General features: G+C 45.2%; 1 long non-coding RNA gene across 1 annotated transcript in view; it reads right to left on the bottom strand.

Moving 5' to 3' along the window:
* Positions 1-5,166: 5,166 nt before the first annotated feature.
* The window catches only part of LOC141084113 (uncharacterized), a 52,020-nt gene continuing 40,793 nt past the window's right edge, over positions 5,167-16,393 (bottom strand). The window contains exon 2 of the long non-coding RNA XR_012230934.1: positions 5,167-8,039. This is a non-coding gene — a long non-coding RNA (uncharacterized lncRNA). The remainder of the gene's footprint in view (positions 8,040-16,393) is intronic.

The raw sequence follows: 16,393 nt of genomic DNA, 5'->3' as shown, positions 1-16,393 counted from the left end.
GCTCTGCTATTGTTCCATGAGATTTTGTCTGGTTTACTTAGTGTTTGTGTTCGGCCAGCCCTGGTTGGGACTGGCTGAACTCCATTTTTGTCTCTGATCAGTTGATCTCTTTGCTCTGTTTTCAGAATATACCTGAGTGCTGATATAGTGATTTTGAAGTCTAGTGACTTCAGGGCCTTTTCTATCACACGTGTTGGACATTATTTTTAGCAAGGTTTTTGTGTGATTGCAGACAGTTGCTTTTCTTTCCTGTCCTATCTAGTTAGTGAGGGCCCCATCGTTTGCTCAGCTTGTCTTTCTGTCTGTGTTTGTGTTTTCATCTGTTTTCACCGTCAATACATGTTGGGGGCTGTCTATTGCTTTGGGGTCTGCTCTGGGGCAGTTTAGATTCCCCTTTCTTTCTTTAGGTTAATTTAGTTCTCCAGCTGTGAACGAGGTGTCTAGGACCACCGTAGGAACACCCCACGGCTACTGTTAGTTGTTGTGAATAGGATCAGGGGTCTGCAATCCGCTAGCTACCAACCTCTCCGGTTTTCTGCACTTAGCTTGTATTTTTTTTTTCCTCCTCCGGTGACTCATTCATAACCTTTGCCACTCTCCCGTTTTTGTGACCTTGGCCTGGATATTCGACTCTGCTACTGCCTGCCGTTTTTGTACCTTTGCTACTCTCCTGGTTTGTGACCTTGGCCTGGATATTCGACACTGCTACTGCCTGCCTTTTTTGTACCTTTTCCACTCTCCCATTTTTGTGACCTTGGCCTGGACTGTTTACTCTGCCACTGCCTGCCTATTCGGTACCTCCGCTGCTCTCCCGATTTCTGTCTACGTTTTTGGTTCCCTGCCTTTTTCCCTTCGCGACCGTCCTGCTCTGACCCACTGCTCCTCTAGACAGCCACCCCCTGGGCCTTGCTACAGTTCCAGATCCCTGTATAGGGGTTAAGGGTCTCGAGGTTTCTCGGGGTGCTGTCCCTATTGCAGCCCAGATTCATGGACGGACGTCACACCTGCTAGCTGCATTTCTGTGTGCACACTGGTTTTCAAACTGCTTTTTTTAAAGCACTCCAACTTCTATTATTTTGTCCTGGTGAGTTACTGAGTGTTCATTTTTTCACAGACCGTATAGCGGTGTACGCTCCTCACACTACCATTTACCGGCTGGTATCACGGACAAATAGAAGCTATCTGGGTGTGACTCTGGAAGAAAAAGCCGAGGAGTTTGTCCGTTTTTCCCGACCTACACCTTAGAGTGAGTGCTGTCCGCTTTTCAAACAGTTTCGTAGATCTGCTGTTTGATTACGGTGAAAACTAGACAGAGACAGCATGTGTCAGTCCCTATAGAAATAGACGGAGATTGACAATTTTCCATACAGACACCATATAGCGGTGTACGCTCCTCACACACTACCGTGTACCGGCTGGTATCACGGACAAATAGAAGATATCTGTGTGTGACTCTGGAAAAAAAAAGCCGAGGAGTTTTTCCGTTTTTCCAGACCTACACCTTAGAGTGAATGCTGTCCGCTTTTCAAACTGTTTCGTATAACTGCTGTTTGATGATGATCAAAACTAGACAGAGACAGCATGTGTCAGTCCCTATACAAATAGACAGAGATTGACAATTTTCAATACACACACCGTATAGAGCTGTTTGATTCTCAAACAGTATTGTACAGTATATCTTCCATTCGCATTATTCACATCTATACAGAGTCAGCGTGTGTGTGTGTGTGTGTGACACTCCATAAATACATATACGGAGATTGTAAGTTACACAAAAAACGTATACAGCTGTACACTTCTGATACAGTTCCTTATATCTGCTTGTTGGATTACGGTCCAATACATACCGTGAGAGCGTCTGTGACTATCAAAATATATACGTAGATTTAATTTTTTTAATACACCTTACACAGCTGGACGCTCCTCATACAGTACCATCTCTCTGCTGGTATTTTTTGTACATTTTCCCAAACATGAGGAAGTATAATGGAAGAGTCCGCGGACGTGGGCAGGGGGGCGCAGCTGGTACTGATGGTGGTGGTGCATCGGCTGGTTCTGGCAAAAGCACAATAGCAGCTAAGGCAGGAGATGTTGAGCCTGCGTCATCCTCTGGCCCAAGAAGGCCTGTAAGGGTGCCTTTTCTTGGAATAGGAAAACCACTTTTAAAGCCGGAGCATCAGGAACAGGTTTTGGCGTACATTGCCAAAACAGCCACCAGCTCTATTGCCTCCTCTTCTGAACGTTTGAAACCTGCAAGCACGGAGTCGTCAGTGCAGGGTTCTGGTCAGGAAAAACACCTTTCCTTGTGTCCTTCACCCCCACCAAAAGTTAAGGATGCGGCAGCCCACACTTCAGATTACTCTATGGAGCTCTTTTCACATACCATGCCTGGGTTATCCAGTCAAATCCAGAATTCCCCAGTCCAAGATGAATCTGACATGGAGTGCACTGATGCAGAGTCACTGCTAGATGATTCTGTAGGCACATCAACCCAGAGCACTACATTGCCCTCGCAGTCTATTGAGCCAGAATATGACCCTGATGAAACGCAGGTGCCCCTTCCCGCATACTATACCACCTTACACGGTGTTACAGAGGAAGGTAAAGAGGAAGGTGCAGATGACTTTGAAGAGGAGTTGATGGATGACCCGGTTCTTGACCCAGATTGGCATCCATTGGGGGAGGAGGGTGGCGTTGGCAATAGTTCAGATAAGGATCTGCAGCAGGCATTGACATCGCAGCTGCGGTTATCTGGCAGGCCCGTAGCTGTCCAAAAACGTGGAACAAAAACTAAGAGTTGCAGGACAGCTTGGCCAGACGGTCAACTTAGCACAGCGTGCAAGGCCAGAAAATGTATACCATAGTAGGAAGAGTGCAGTGTGGCACTTCTTTGTCCAAAATCCTACTGATGAGGCAAAGGTTACCTGTAAGATGTGCGGAAGGACCTTTAGCCGAGGTAAACAACTCAGAAATTTGAATACCAGTTGCATGCTTAGACATTTAATCAACATGCACTTGCAAGCGTGGACGGACTACAAAACCTCAGGTAGCACATGTGCACCTGCTCCAACTGAAGATAGCCAGCAACGCTCCATCGCTTCCCCCACTGTAAGACCACCGTTAAGCACACCACCAGCAACACAACACTGAATCTAGGCCATCACCAACAATACCATCACCAACCTCCTCTCACTCCGTCTGGTCCGCCGCTACTTCCACCATATGCAGCTCTCCAGTCCAGCTCACCCTACCAGACACTCTGAGTAGGACAAGAAAGTACTCATCCTCTCATCCATGTACACTTTGCTTGAATGCCTAAATTGCCAAACTAATCTCATTAGAGATGATGCCCTACAGCTTGGTTGAAAGCGAAGCTTTCCGCGACCTCATAGCCTACGCTGTCCCACGCTATGACCTAGCCAGTCAGCACTTCTTTTCTCAAAGTCATCCCTGCCCTCCACTGGCATGTGAAAGACCGCATTGTCCATGCACTAAAACAGTCAGTGAGTGGAAAGGTGCACCTCACAACAGATGCATGGACCAGTAGGCATGGCCAGGGCCGTTACGTGTCCATCACTGCGCACTGGGTTAATGTGGTGGATGCAGGCTCCACTGGGGACAGCGGCGGTGGAACAGTGCTGCCTAGCCCACAGTATAGGAAACAGTTGGCTGTAGGCTTTCGATCCTCCTCCTCCTCTATCAGCGAAAGCTCGTCCACAGAGCGCAGTCGCACGAGCACTCCATCCGCAGCTGGCAGTGTTGCACACGAGGTATCCCACTATGCAACAGCTAGTGGTAAGCGTCAGCAGGCTGTGTTAAAGATGATGTCTTTGGGCAACAACAGACACACCGTGGAGGTACTGGCCGACTACTTGCAGCGACAGAGTCATGGCTGAGCAGTATACATCTTGAGGCAGACAAGGTAGTCAGTGATAACGGCTGTAATTTTGTGGCAGTCATAGCCCATGCAAAACTTACACACATACCTTGCCTAGCTCACACTTTGAACCTGGTGGTGCAGTGCTTCCTTAATTAGCCGGAGTTAACATCCCTGCTCCATAAGGTGCAAAGACTGTGCTCGCACATCCGTCGCTCGGCCGTACACTCTAGTCGTATGCAGAAGCTGCAGCGATTGCTCCACCTCCCCAAGCACCGCCTAATCATAGACTTTGCAACAAGGTGGAACTCCACCCTGCACATGGTTGAGAGGCTGTGCGAACGGAGGCAGGCTGTAATGCATTTGTGGGAGGATACACAGGCAGGCAGTTTGAGGGAAGACATGGAATTGTTGGTTGTGCAATGGTCAAAGCTGAAAGACCTCTGTAAGTCCTTCAGTGTTTTGAAGAATGCACAACTTTGGTAAGCGCAGACGACGCCATCATAAGCATGAGCATCCTGCTTATGCGTCCGCTCATGCAAAGTTTGACGCACATTAAGGATCAGGCGTCTGCAGAGGAGGAGGAGGGAAGCCTTGATGACAGTCAGCCATTGTCTGGTCAGGGAACTGTCCTGGACGAGGTGGAGGAAGAAGAGGAGGAGGATGAGGTGGATGATTATTTTGAGCAGGAGGATGCTTCTCAGGGGCAAGAGAAAATGTTGGTGTTCTAAGGTCAGGTACAGTGTTTGTGTGTGACTGGAGGGATGTGGATTTGCCAGAAAGTGCTCCTCCACTCACCACTGGCAGTGCATCATTGTCACCTGGAACATTGGCCCACATGTGCGATTATGACTTGTGGATCCTAAAAAGGGACCCCTGCATTGCCAAAATGATGAGGGATGACGACTACTGGCTGGCCAGCATCCTCGATCCACGCTACAAAGGCAAATTACACCTCATCATGCTACAGGAGAACCTAGAGATAATATTGGCTAACAAACAAGCAACTCTGGTAAACAGGTTGCATGAGGCTTTCCCAGCACACAGCAGCGGTGCTGTTTCTCCCATGAGCCGTAGTGGGCACAATGGAAGAGGTGTTCGTGGTGCACACAGTCAAAGTGGCGTTCGAGACAGGGGTTTAATGACCATGTTGTGGAATGATTTCTCAAGTACCGCTCTGTCAGCGCCGGGATTTTTTCTCTAATCACCAACCTCGGGTAAAGCTCATTTAGAGCTTCTCTTACCTAGGATCCTAGGAATGGAGACGTAAAAAAAAAGACACAGGAGGCTTGTCTTTCAAGTTAATCTCTCTCTTTATTAAGATGGGTACTTCTTTTATAGGATCGCAAAAGAGGAAATAGACAAATAGACAATTTCCGTAATATTATGTAACAATTGCGAAATGGTGGATGGTTGGCAAAAACAATAGTTATATAACAGATATGACAAGATGATATATTATGTGTCTAATTGGGGATGACGGGAATATGGCACTTCCTCGATATCAATTTAACAATTCGTGGAACTGCATCCGGTAATGCTAACAGGCCAAAATACTTGGCCTTGACATTTTAGACATTATTCTAAGAAAAGAGAGAATTTTGGAACTGACCACTTGGCAGAATTTTCTAACCACGTAGACAGATGATAACAATTAAAATAGTGTCATGGGTTACAAGTTGTTTTTCAGTTATTTTTCTGGTCTATAGAAACTAAGATTAACCATTTCTTTGACAACTCCCCTCTTTTTATCATTCTGTCTACCTACCTCTATCTATCCTTGCCTTTATCCAAGGCCTGCAAGATAACCCTACTTCACAAAATACACGGCTTGTCCTATGTATATCATGGGATACCAGTCCTGCTGCGTATCCATTCAGGTTATACCTGGAAATCAGACCTTCTTTCCCTACCTCTGTTCTACTTATTGCCCTATCTCAGAGGAATACAGATTTTATTGAGGGAAGTTATGTCTATTTTGTGAGTAACGTGTTAACGAGACATAATAAATTCATAATTATGGTAATATATTGTAACATATATTTTGATATATTGATATGTATATACAGTATATTTTATATCTTTATTCATTAGTAATTGTTAATCATTTAATCATTTGAAGTCCATAATGCATGTAATCTTCATCGTTGTAGTTCTTCCTGAAGTTCTTTTCTTTATCTTTGTTCAAACCAGTGGTTTTCCACAATGCATACAATCAGCCAAGTCCACTGACGTTTGCTTGTTGCAGAATATACATCTACGCTGAACAGTGGTTATAAAGGTTGTCATCACTTGTGTCTGATTGATTCCTGAATTGGCCTCAATTTTGGCACTACCTTTTCCTGGAAAACATTTACAATTAGAACCAAGAATTTTCCTTATGAGCAGAACAAATAGTCTTATCGTTACAGCAATAACCAATATTACAAAAACTGCTTGAATTAAAAAATGAATTATTCCTGATATCCATCCGCCTATCCCCTTAAACAGATTTAAAGGATTTAACCATGCGAGCCATTCAGGAAAGGGCAAATCTTCTAAGGCATTAACCTTTCGTATTCCTTCCTTGATCAGCCTGGCTTGTTCTATATCATGAGTAACTCTCATCAATCCAGATGGATCGATATAGTGACAGCATGCGGGTCCCACTACCTGACAGAATCCCCCTTGAGATGCCGTAAGATAGTCAAGCACCATAGAATGTTGATTAGTTATAACAATGAGCTGTCTCATATAAGCAGATTCTACATTAATGGCATCAAATAGATACTCTGTCACATTATCAAAAATATCACCCAATTCTTCTATCATCTGAGCATTTCTTAAAGTTCCGAACATAACTCCCAAAGGACCAGTAAGAACCATCCCTGTCTTAAGGTACCATGGGGTATGCATTAGATGCTTAGGTGGCTGGGGTGAGGGTGCACTGCGTTTCGCTATCATGTGACCAGGAACATTTTTATAAGGAAAGTCATTCTCATTCCATACCCAGGTGGCTGGCTCTAATTTAGCTAGTGTACATGCACCTTCAGCTCCTTTAGGAATCTATCTATATGCATTACTTCCACAGACTACATAAACTCCTTTTGGTAATTCAAACTGAAATTCATTAAGGAAAGCTATCGCTATTGAAACCAACCGGGTAGTGTCAGTATAAAGGCACCAGGAATCATCTAAATCTGTAGTAACTGCCCTATAATATCGTAATGGTTGGCATTCCGGTTCTGTATTGAGGCTTATAGACATTTCAGCTGCTCCATCTCCATACTGACCTTCTCTGGTTTCTTCATCTACATGAACCGCCTCTCTTGCAGTGCACTGTGTTGTATTGCCATAAAGGAATGAATGATTCCTTGTCCAATTAGTATCATGTAGGAATCGTTCCAAACACACCTGGTCACTGCAAATTTGTTTATCTCCCAGAGAAAAGGGAGTTTTTACTGCAAAGCTAAGTTTTAGCTCCTGATCGGGCACTTTCCCTATATAATTTTTATCAGTAGCCTTGTTTCCCCAGTTTCCATCATATTCCTTAAATTCGAATAGATTGATCGGTCGTTTATCTACAGGTTCCTGTCTCCTAGTGAGATTTATTTGAAACCATGGCTGCTTTGTCCAACCTGTAATAGGCAAGGCAGCAGAGGTCTGACTCTGTTGTTCAGCCAGATTAAGGGCCCGCATTTCCCAACACCCTCCCCTGAACAGCTCCTCCTCTGTTAGTGGAGTTACGAAATATGGCATAGTTTTTGCAGCAATGGGGGCATGAGAACAAATCCAACAATTGGATAAATTTCGGACCTGGGCAATATAGCTATGGTACTGGACAAATTTATTAGCCCACTGTTTTGATACATCACTATCCCATGGTTCAAAAACATCATTATCTTTTTTTACATTGCGTAGACGACATCACAGTGAGGAGCAAGAATGGATAGTACTTCCCAAATTCCATCCTTCTTAGTTTCTGTGGAACTTCTTGCAGTGAGAAGCGTGAATCCAGGTGGTTTTTCCCTCCAGCTTAACAGATGTAGGCGTGGTCAGCTGGACTTGGTAGGGTCCTTCAAAGCGAGGATCCAGACTTTTCCTTAGATGCTTTCGTGTCACCACCCAATCTCCAGGCTTAAGATCATGTGAGCCTGATAAGGAGGACGGATCTGGAAGGGAACTGAAAAAACGTGCATGAATTTGCTGTAACACCTGTTGTAACGCGCCTACATAGGCCGTCATATTTGAATGAGAGGCCTGCATCTGCTGGGGAAAGTACAATCCTGTCTTGGGAGGGCTCCCAAACAACACTTCATATGGACTTAACCTTGTCTTTCGGTTGGGAGTTACCCTAACAGTGTACAATGCAATGGGAAGACACTCAGTCCATGGTTTACCTGTCTCTGCCATTGCCTTTTGAATTTTCAATTTCAGTGTACCATTTAACCTTTCCACCCTGCCACTACTCTGAGGGTGATAGGGAGTATGAAAAGATTGTTCTATCCCCAAGGCTCGAGTGATTCCTTGGCACACCTGTGAAGTAAAGTGACTACCTCGGTCACTTTCGATTACCTCTGGTACTCCAAATCTGCAAACAACTTCTGATATCAACTTTTTAACCACAGTACGTGCATTTGCATGAGCACAAGGCCATGCTTCTGGCAAATTTGAGAAAAGATCCACACATACCAGCACATATTCATAGTTGCCTACCCTTGGAAGCTAAATGAAATCAATCTGCAGTCGCTGAAAAGGGTACAATGGCCTCGGGGTGCACTTTAGTGGCACCTTTACTGTTTTCCCCACATTGTGGCATGCGCAGATTACACATCCCTGTACGAATTTTGCAGCAGCATAATGGAACCCTGGTGCGACCCAACTTGCTTTTACCTGACTTACCATTCCATCCTTGGATTGATGGGTTATTCCGTGGGAGAGGGAGCACACCAAAGGGTACAATGCCCTGGGCAAACAATACCTATCATCCACTCTCCACAATCCATCTTCTTCCTTCGCACCTGAGTGCCTTTGCCATCCCTCCTTTTCTGGTGCAGAGGCCTGATCTTGCAGGTTCTGAAGTAATTGTAGATCCACCTCCCCCGACACCTGTACAGTGTATGTTCCTGCGGGAAGAGGGAATAAAGCAGCAGCCTTGGCTGCAATATCAGCTCGGTTATTACCTTCAGCTTCCTTAGTGCGCTCCTTTGTGTGAGCTTGCACTTTTACTACAGCAACTTTCTTAGGCAGCTCCAATGCTCTAAGGAGCTGGGCCACCAATTCTGCATTTTTAATGGGCTTACAAGAGGAACCAACAAACTTTCTGCTCTTCCATATGGGACCATAATCATGGCATATGCCAAATGCATAGCGGCTATCTGTGAAGATATTTGCTGTCAAATGTTCAGCGATTACACACGCCTCAGCGAGTGCTTTCAATTCAGCTTCCTGTGCAGACATTTCGGCTGGCAGTGCTTCACTCTTTACCACCTCATGCTGATCTACAATTGCATATCCTGTATAAGGTACACCATTTTGATAATACCGTGATCCGTCTACATACAACTCTAAGTCTGCATTAGAAATTGGTGTCTCCTGCACATTGGCAAGTGGTTGTGTTTCCGCCTCCATAAGCTCAAAGCAGTCATGCTGAGCTTCAATTAATTCTGAATCATCAGTATCTGGCAGCAAAGTAGCGGGGTTCAAAACTGTACACCTTTTTGTAGTCACATTTGGGGGTGTAAGCAGAGCCACTTCATACTTTGTTAACCTATTCATGGACAAATGTTTTGTCCTTGCCTGGAGCAGTAGCTCCTGCACAGAGTGTGGTACCAGAATTTCCAAGGGATTATCTAGCACCAAGTCTGCAACTTTTTCCTTCAGTATTGCACAAGCTGCGACTAGTGTTGAGCATTCCGATACCGCAAGTATCGGAATTCCGATACCGACTTCCGATATTTTTTCAATATCGGAATTCGGAATCGGAAGTTCAAAGTTGATTGACAGCCTGACGTCATCATGATGCGCGGTGTGTGCGCATCATGATGCGCCGTCATTTCGGGCCTTCCGGGGGTCTCTGCCGGCCTGCCGGGGGGCTGTGTGGACTGCCCGGGGTCTGTACCGGCCTGCCGGGGGGCTGTGCCGGCCTGCCGGTGGTCTGTGCACCCTGTGGGGGTCTGTACCGGCCTGCCAGGGGGCTGTGCCGGCCTGCCGGTGGTCTGTGCACCCTGTGGGGGTCTGTACCGGCCTGCCGGGGGGCTGTGCCGGCCTGCCGGGGGGGCTGTGCTGATGTCCGGGGGTCTGTGCAAGCATCGTCCGATGGGACAACAAGTCCCATCTGGCGATGCCTGCTACCATGACAGTGATTGACACATTAGCCAATGATGGGACAGTAGTAGTCCCATCATCCGGCTAATGTGTTAAATGTTAAAAAAAAAAAAAAAAATGCTACATACATGCTACATACATACTACATATATACTACATGCATGCTACATACATACTACATGCTACATACATACTACATATATACTACATGCATGCTACATACATACTACATGCTACATACATACTACATATATGCTACATACATACTACATACATGCTACATACATGCTACATACATGCTACATGCTACATACATACTACATACATACTACATACATACTACATACATACTACATGCATGCTACATACATACTACATACATACTACATGCATGCTACATGCATGCTACATACATACTACATGCTACATACATACCACATACATAATACATGCTACATACATACCACATACATACTACATACATACTACATGCTACATACATACTACATACATACTACATGCATGCTACATGCTACATACATACCACATACATACTACATACATGCTACATGCTACATACATACTACATATATACTACATACATACTACATGCATGCTACATGCATACTACATACATACTACATGCATGCTACATACATACTACATGCATGCTACATGCATGCTACATACATACTACATGCTAGCTACATGCATGCTACATACATGCTACATACATACCACATACATACTACCTACATACTACATACATACTACATGCTACATACATACTACATATATACTACATGCATGCTACATACATACTACATGCTACATACATACCACATACATACTACATACATGCTACATACATACTACATATATACTACATGCATGCTACATACATACTGCATGCTACATGCATGCTACATACATACTACATACATACTACATGCTACATACATACCACATATATACTACATACATACAATACATTCATACAATACATACATAGACATACAGTACATATAACATAGAGTAACATACTTACCAATACTTGTCACATTGTTCCCCGAAGCCATTGTCTTTTCCGGAATAAATATTAACATAACAAACCACAAAAATACTCACCCACGATCCGAAGCAGTCCACGAGTGTGTCCCATGACGATCTTGGGTAGAGAACTGCAGCATCAGATGATGCTGCCGTTCTCTACGGGCTGCAGGAATCCAATGACGGAAGGTAGGTATCCTTCCGCACTGTATTCCTCCACCACTTAAAAAAAAAAAAAAGGTCCCTAGTCTCACTTTATGCCATTGCTGCGAGGGAAATTCCCACACAGCAATGGCATAAAGTGAGACTAGGGACTTTTTTTTTTTTTTTTTTTCAACGGCATTAGCCGGATGATGGGACGACTACTGTCCCATCATTGGCTAATGTGTCAATCACTGTCATGGTAGCAGGCATCGCCCGATGGGACTTGTAGTCCCATCGGACGATGCCTGCACAGACCCCCGAAGCCTGCACAGCCCCCCGGCAGGCCGGCACAGCCCCCCGGCAGGCCGGCACAGCCCCCCGGAGCCTGCACAGACCACCGGCAGGCCGGCACAGCCCCCCGGAGCCTGCACAGACCACCGGCAGGCCGGCACAGCCCCCCGGCAGGCCGGCACAGCCCCCCGGAGCCTGCACAGACCACCGGTAGGCCGGCACAGCCCCCCGGCAGGCCGGCACAGCCCACCGGAGCCTGCACAGACCACCGGCAGGCCGGCTCAGCCCCCCGGCAGGCCGGCACAGACCACCGGAGCCTGCACAGACCCCCTGGCAGGCCGGCACAGCCCCCCGAAAGGCCCGTACAGACCCCAGAGAGGCTGTACAAGGCAAAAACAGGGTTTTTCTTATTCCGATACCGGAAGTCCCATAGACTTGAATGGGACTTCCGGTATCGGAATCGGCGATACCGATACTTTTTTTAAAGATCGGCCGATCCATTCCGATCCGATACTTTGAAGTATCGGACGGTATCGCTCAACTCTAGCTGCGACTGCTCTGATGCATGTTGGTGCTCCCTGTGCTACTGTGTCAAGTTTGGCTGAATAATATCCTAGGGGGCGATGCTTCCCTCCATGTTGTTGTGTAAGCACCCCTTTAGCATGTCCCCCTGATTCATGACAGTACAAACGGAAAGGCAGGGCATAGTTTGGGATTCCTAGGGCCGGTGCAGAGACGATGGCTTCCTTCAGATTTTGGAACCCCTCTCTTGCTTCCGAGGTCAGCTGGTACGGCTGCCCTTTATTACATGCGGATAACACGTCAAAGAGAGGCTGCATCATTTGCGATGCAGCAGGAATCCATTCTCTGCAGTAACCAATCAATCCCAAAAATGTTCTCAGTGCAGTATTTGAGGTAGGCTCAATGGCTTGGCTTATGGCCTTTTTCCTCTGTAAAGTTATATGTTTTAATTGGAATGAAATGCAATGTCCCAAGAAAATGACCTTTTCCTTCGCTATCTGTAATTTGTCCTTTGACACCTTGCATCCTTCATGATACAAGAATATCAGTAATGAAGCAGTTTCCTTTAGACACACTTGCCTATCTGGGGTACAAAGAAGCAAGTCATCCACGTACTGTATCAACTGCACATCTTCCCTTTCAGGGTGCCAAGAAAGAAGGATTCCTGCCATTGCCTCGGAAAATACAGAAGGGGAAGTAGCTCCCCCTTGAGGCAGTCGTGTCCAACAGTACTGCTTGCCAGCATGTGTAAAAGCAAACAGCATTTGGCTTTCTTCGTCAATTGGCACCGAAAAAAAAGCATTGCTTAGATCAATAACAGTAAAACATTTTGCATTACTTGGAATCTGATTCAACAAGGTATGAGGATTTGGCACAATAGGTATGTCCACTATCATTAGTTTGTTAATTTCCCTTAAATCATGTACCATCCGGTACACCGCAGGTTGCCCTGCCACAGTCTGCTTCTTCTTTATCGGAAAAAGAGGTGTATTAAAAATGGATTTTTTCTCCTTTAGTATACCTGCCTTCAGATAGGTGGATACCTGTGCAGAAATAGCCTCAATTTGTTCTTTACTCAGCGGATATTGTCGAATCTGTACTGGTACAGCTCCTGGTTTCAACTTAATAGAAACAGGTGTTATTTTTAACAAACCCACATCTGTTTTATCTTTTACCCATAGTGCAGCTGGTATTTGCTCAAGCATCTGCAGTATCTCCTCATCTTGCTCAACCTGTTGTTTTTCCTGTTCTTCTAACAACATCATGGACATCACCAGGGATAGTGCTTCTTCCGATAAAGGGCCTGAAACAGTAATTCCCTTTTTTCCAAATTTAATGATTGCATTGACAGCATTTAAAATATCAGCTCCTATCAAATTCAGGGGGCATTTTTCTGATACTAACAATTGGGCACATAAGTCAGTAGTTTGAGCTATTCGTACATTCATAGGTTCTGTCTCATACAAAGGATGAACCACTCCCTCTGCTCCTATTCCCTTCACCGTTTTCCCTGTCATGAATCGTTGTGGCATATCTTGTTTTCTTATAATAGTACGGCTCGCCCCCGTATCAATTAAACATTTCAATTGCTTCCCATTGGGAAGTTGTAATTGGGTTGTGGCCCTTGGACCATCCCTAGGGGGAACCACTATTACAGAATCATATTGGGGGCTGCCAAGTTCCTAATCTGACAAATTTCCTGCCTCATCAGTTGCTACCAATGAAACACGAGTCTGCTCTGGGTTAGTTGTTCTATTCCTGAAACAATTCCTTTTGAGGTGCCCTCTCTGGCCACATTCATAGCAAAGCCCTTTCCGTCTGCACTCCTCTGGGTCTATTACCCCATCTCTCCTTTTTCTGTCTCCTCCCGCAGCTCTGTTATGTATGCCTGATGCTTGGACCGCAGTTCTGACAGCATTATTAAAGGCATCAGGAGGTATATTTACCATGACAGGCACTGGCTTCTGCTGTTTTTTTACTTTGCGATTATTAATTTGGGCTTCTATCCCCCGGAATACAGGAAGAGAATTCTCCAAGGTAGCAAATACACATTCAGGTCTTACTTTCATCACTTCAGCTCTCAAGTCCTCTCTTAATCCAGTCAAAAACATGCTTTTCAGAAACCTAGCTTCCCTAGGATTTTTCAGGTCATAGTCATGGTCTGTGAACGCTGCTGCACACCTTGCATGAAATTTGTCAATAGGTTCATCTGGTTCTTGAAATACTTCAGGCAACCCTGAGGTCAACTCTTCTGTTAGCTGCTTGGCTACTATGTGTAACCTTGCTATAAACTGTCGCCCTGATTCTCTAGTTTTCTTATCCTCTGGAACTTCACGTATCGTATTAACATCTGCCGGGACTGCCCTCACCTTCTCAAGCAAAGGCACTCCAGCCGATATTCGACACAGTGGTTCCAGATCATTCCAGGCTGCATCATAATTATCAGCTACCCCTTCTACTGCTCTATAAAATCCTAAGGGATTCTTGTAGGGATCGGGGAAGCTGGTTGCCATGGCTAACTGTTCAGATCTACTCCATGGCTTATACCACGTAGTGGTATCTACTTTTCCCTCATCCTCTCCGTCATCTGTTGGTCTGCTCGTAGTCTGAGTTATCACAGGGAAGCTGCTGACTGTGGCTTTTCTCTCAGCCCTACTGCAAAAATCACATTCTATCTTCCCTTTCTCCTGTGGCTTATTACACCTATTACAAATCCAAGTAAGGGATCTCATAGCTCTATTTGAATAACCCTGAGTATCCTCACTTTGCTGGTGTTTGTCCTCACATCTCCACTCATTATTTTCCCTAATCAACTTTAGCTTAGCCACCTGTGAACTACCTTGGGAGGGACTGGGTGTCATTTGCAATCTAAAATCATCCCCACTTCCCCCTGAAACCTCCCGTCCTCCCTGTCCAGAACTTTTTATTGGGGTGGAAAAACTATCTAGGGATTCCCTTGGAAGTGCAGGGTATTGATTTGTAACCGAATATGTAGGAGGAGAAGATTCAAAAGTAAAGGGGCTCTTTTGCCTCTGCATTGGAGATGCAGGAGGAATCATTCTCTCCCCCACATACTGAATAAATGGGGTCCCTGGTGTCTGATAAATCACTGGTATCTGACCAGAACGGAGTCCTGACATATGAAAATCTGGTGGAGACAAAAATGATGGTGAAGAAAAATAAGGCACAGTACTAGCCGTCGCTGCTTCAGTGGACATAGATTCTATGTCCTTTCCACTAATGATTCTTTCCCTTATAGGGCTACAACTACTTGTAACTTTCGAATCACTGACTGAGACTTCTCTCTCACTCAAAGGGGCGGAGGGAGCCGTGGACACAGACTGTCTTTGTAAAGGAGGGGCTGTTGCTTGTCCCTGCGCTGTTGGATTTCTCCCTCTTCTATTCTGGGCAAACTCACTCTCGTCATCATCATTATCAGTATTAAAATATGGATCATGCTGCTCAGCCGTTCTCATCCAAGCAGCCACTTGTTCCTCATAACCATGCCTCTCGATCCACTTATCATGCTCTTTGCTAAACCGTTTCCATCTCTCAATGTCTAAACACCCATTCTCTGGCATCCCTGCTTGCTTTAAAATTTTTGTAGCATTTTTAACCGCTTTTTGCCCATGTTCCAAGCGCACCAGATCCCTCATTTTATATCTTGGATCTGTGTTTCGTCCTAGCCTGGTAAACTTAGTGCCCATAGCAAAAAGCTATCTAAATCAGAAGCTGTCAAGGTCAGCCACCTCCTATCTTCAGCTCTGTCTGTCTGTTTCAGAAACTGTCAAGGTCGGCTATTCCTATCTTCAGTTCTGACTGTCTATATCGGAAACCGTCACGGTCAGCTACTCCTATCTTCAGTTCCGATATCTAGCAGGATCCCACTGGTCGATTATGATGTCCAGCAGTCTCTGCTTCTAAAGTAACAAGCTGAACTTGTACTTTCTGTTCTGCCCTGATTCTACTACACACCTTGTAGAACAGGTAACTATAAGTTGCTACAAACAATATTATTCCAAAAGCAAGCCCTACATATTCCTTATACATCAGAATCAGATCCTGAGTTTTCACTAGACTCTGAGCATGTCAAATCTATTCCTGAGTCTATTTCAGAGAGATCAAAATAGTATTCATGTGAGACTATATCTTGCCACCTTGGCATGTACCATCTAGTCTCCAAGATGTATGACCAACTTTTCA

This window comes from Dendrobates tinctorius, unplaced genomic scaffold, assembly GCF_039654945.1.
Source record: "Dendrobates tinctorius isolate UK_male_01 unplaced genomic scaffold, ASM3965494v1 ptg000022l, whole genome shotgun sequence".
Taxonomy (NCBI): Eukaryota; Metazoa; Chordata; class Amphibia; order Anura; family Dendrobatidae; genus Dendrobates; species Dendrobates tinctorius.
This window is presented reverse-complemented; position numbering and strand designations above follow the sequence as displayed.